General features: G+C 38.3%; 1 long non-coding RNA gene across 1 annotated transcript; it reads left to right on the top strand.

The window, feature by feature from the left end:
• Positions 1–394: 394 nt before the first annotated feature.
• Positions 395–3,515, top strand: LOC128328475 (uncharacterized). Its single transcript, XR_008309237.1, has 3 exons — positions 395–760; positions 1,062–1,280; positions 3,235–3,515. It is a non-coding gene; the product is annotated as an uncharacterized LOC128328475 (long non-coding RNA).
• The last annotated feature ends 398 nt before the right edge of the window (positions 3,516–3,913 follow it).

Below are 3,913 nucleotides of genomic sequence, written 5' to 3'. Positions count from 1 at the left end.
CTGCTGTCTCTGGGCTTTTCTAAGTCAAAGGAGACCATAAAACAATACATTTGGGACATGGATATGCAAAGGGACAGGAGGAGTCCAGCCTTCTGTTGTTTTGAGGTGAAACCTTAGTAAAGATTTCTCCCCAACCAAATATCTTCACAATCTTGTAACATCAAAGTACCAGAAGCTTTCACCTTAGCCTGACTTAATGCACTGCAATCAGCTGTCCTGGAGGGAGATACCTCTAAATTCTTTATGCAGATCAGATTTGTTCTTGCCAGATGGGAGAAGCTGAAACTGTGGCCATATGATACTATATTGCCAGTTTTATAGAGATATTCATTTTCTTTTTATAACCCCAATTTTAAAGAAATTTCCAGGAAGGTCAGATAAATTTTCTACCTCTCTTCTCCTTTCAGACTCCAACACGGACATTACTCTTATAATGTTGCAAAATTTTGCTCCAGGGCCTGCTCCATTAGGAGTCAGATGGTTAAATCTCTGCAATTTGATTCCCAGGGGAAATATTGGTCTCCAAGTATTGATTTAGGGTATCTGTAATATTGTAAATGGATGTGGTGTAAGCTATAAACTGAATTGGTTTTTCTGTAACTCTGGAATTTTTCCTTTTTTCTGTTTCTGCTTGTTTTCAGGTCTCAGACTATAATAAACTTAATTTGAAAATATCCCTGAAGAAAATGCCTGACATACTGACTAAATTAATTGATGGAAATCCTATTGACATTAAGTAGTCTTTTAGAGTAACCCCCAGGTAATTTATCCTGTATGTCAGCTGTTATATTTATTTAATCAAGAAATAAATTTCACACCCTCAATACATCTCCTAGAGAACCATCTAAAAATGGCATACCAAAGTTACATGTCCCCATGGAAGACCGGTAGAATTTATAAGAGTGGGAAGGGAAGATGGCACAATAATAATTAGAAAGGGGAATCCATGGTGGTTTGCCATTGGACAAATATATTGATTATGGTTATCCAGGTGTTGAATGAAATGTTGCAATTTCAGATATGTTACTATATAAAAGTATGCTTCTTACATTATACAAAAGATATCCCATCAGATCGTCATTTGCATTTGTTGGCTGCAGCAACACTGATGTTCTCAAAGCATTAGAAGGATTCTAAGCCACCTACTAAATCAAAATGGCAGATTAAATGTTGGGAGACCTCTAAAGTGGTGAAACTGCCAACCTGATGGAGACTGGAAAGAGATTTTGAGAAAACATGTCAGAACTGGAGATCTGCATTAAGCTATACAACTAGATCAAGTAATAAGTATGATTATAAATAAGAGTATTTTATCAAATATAAAATTTTAAATTATTTTTTAGATGTTATTAAATATTTATATACAAATGTTGATAACACAGCGGCCAGGGAGAGCCTTATACAATTATTACGTGTCAACAAGAGGGACATAGAATGTTATGGGTTATCAGTTGGGGACACTGAACAATTGATTACAACATGTTTACAATACAATGAGGTGCTTCACACGAGCAGTGTGAAATGCCATAAGAGGGGTTGCAGAGAGAGTGGGCTTGACCCACTCTCCCTACATATGAGCACACGATTACTAGCTCTGTCATGGGGCTGGTTGGGGTGGCAGGGATTGGGGGCCTCCCACCCCCCTGAAGTCCCAGAATGCCCTGTGCAAGTGTGCGAGGCATTCTGGGGAGTCCCCTGACACCGGGAGGCTTGTTGTAGCCTCCCCATTGGGGGTCTACTTGTGATACACTGTGGTGCGGCAACACACGACCAAAAAAGCAGGGTTAGTGGAGCCCACACTCCGCTAACCTCATTTAATGGGGGGGGGATTTAAGAGGGCTGGCTGCCGGGAGCTGCGTGGCTCCCATTGCAGCACACGAGCAGCAGAAACTGGGCTGGGCTCCCTTAGCCCAGTTTCTGCTGCTTGCAGGAATAGCCTCAATGTGTTTAAATTTAATGGGAAATTCTATTCTCAAGAGAGAGTTTTGGCCATAGGAAACTGTTTGCCCCCCCCCTTTAGCTATTAGCTATATGAATAATTTGGAAAGTAGGTGTGTCACTCAAGCTGAGATTTGATATAAAAGGTTCATTGATTATGTGATCATTATTATAAAAACTAAACAACAGGCTGATGAGATTTTTTTTGAGAAAATGAATGAAGTGGGGAGTATAAGTTTCACCATGGAGGTACCTAATAATCAGGGCTGGTTGCCCTTCCTTGAGGCAGAAACTTGCCTCGGGGAGGGGAATTTACTGACCAAATGGTACAGACAACCAAAAAGAATTAATTATAAATAGTAAATCTGCACAACCACAAACAATTAAAACACAGATGATGGAGAACATTATAAGGAGGGCAGATGAGATGTCCTCTCAGGACTCCGCAAGTCAGGCTGTAGAAAGAGCAAGAAATCTAACAGAGACCAATGGATATTTCCTTAAAAAGGTAAAGGTGGGGTTCAATATGAGGCAGGATTGTCTGTTTTGAAGACCCCCTTCATCTCAGATAATTTCATTAGACAGTCCTAGAATTCTAATGAAGCATGGAGTCAAGGCTAATGTGGTCTGCCGAACAGCTAAGACCTTAAGGCAGCATTTGGTGAGATCAAGATTATATGATAAAAGATGTGAAACAAAAGCTTGCCTAATGTGTGAAAATGGGGAAGGCACTTGCAAACTGAAAGGCTTTCTTTATAAGATCACTTGTGTAGATTGTGGTGAATGATACAGTATGTGGGAGAAACTGGAAGGCCCCTACTGGCTAGGTTTAAAGAACATCTGGCAGACTCAAAACATATTAATAGAGAAAGACCTTGGACTGTACATATGAGAGACATACATAAAGGTATAACTATGTCACTCAAATTATGTATTTTGGAGATAGAATATTGTACTCTTAAAAGAAAAATCAGAGAAGCCTTGTATATTGATATACTGAAACTAAGGATTAATATCAAAGAGGAACTCAAAGAAACTTTGAGATATATTGGCCTCTAAAGGGTGTACTGCTAGCTTGCTCCTTGTTTTCCCTCCCCCTCCTTGTTGGTGTGGTAATCGGGAAAGTACTCTTATCTCTTCTTCTCCCCTGTGTTTCTCATTAACTTTAGAGGGCTGGGAGAATTTCAGTTTCTGCTATATGAGAATGCCGGTACAAACATTGTTAAACATAATGATGTTACGACTGCTTTGCTTTTTTCTTGATCACAGAATTTTGTTGGATTCCTTTCTTTACAGAATATTGTTAGATTAATTTTCTTTTATACAAAATAAAAAGAAGGTCTACAAAGGAGATTTGCTTTGAGTGTTGTCATGTGTATTTCATCAAGAAAACTTCATGGCTCTGTGGTCACCAGGAGCTGAGACTGACTCGATGGTGAATTACCTCTATACTGTAGCTGATTCAAAGTGTTATCATTTTTTCTATTTAAGGTTACATTTTAAATAATTAGTGTGATGCTAATTATTATTTACTTATGTTGTCTGAGAACATAATAAAAGATTGATTGATACTTGTATTCACGTGTGTTTTGTATATATAATTTTACTTACTATATGGATTACTATTTTCTGCTATCATGCTTTATGACCTTTATATGAATAGCACAGATGTATAATCTTATTCTAGTGACAAGCAGCTGTTTAAAAAGAGATAAAATCATCTGAATCAAACACAGTTGAGTTCACATTAGGGATGTGCACGAATTGATTTTTTCGATTCAATTTGTACCTGAATCAAATCACCCCCGATTTGTTTTGGGTCCGAATTGCGCCCCCTGAATCATCACAGATTCAATTCAGATCTAAATTAATCCAAATCAAAATTCAAATAGATTTAGGGCAAAAAAGGGGTTCTGGGGCAGAAGATTGGGGTGGATGGTAGTGCCCCAATACGTGGCGGCTAACATACAAATTT

The sequence above is a fragment of the Hemicordylus capensis genome, chromosome 5 (assembly GCF_027244095.1).
Source record: "Hemicordylus capensis ecotype Gifberg chromosome 5, rHemCap1.1.pri, whole genome shotgun sequence".
Taxonomy (NCBI): domain Eukaryota; kingdom Metazoa; phylum Chordata; class Lepidosauria; order Squamata; family Cordylidae; genus Hemicordylus; species Hemicordylus capensis.
This window is presented reverse-complemented; position numbering and strand designations above follow the sequence as displayed.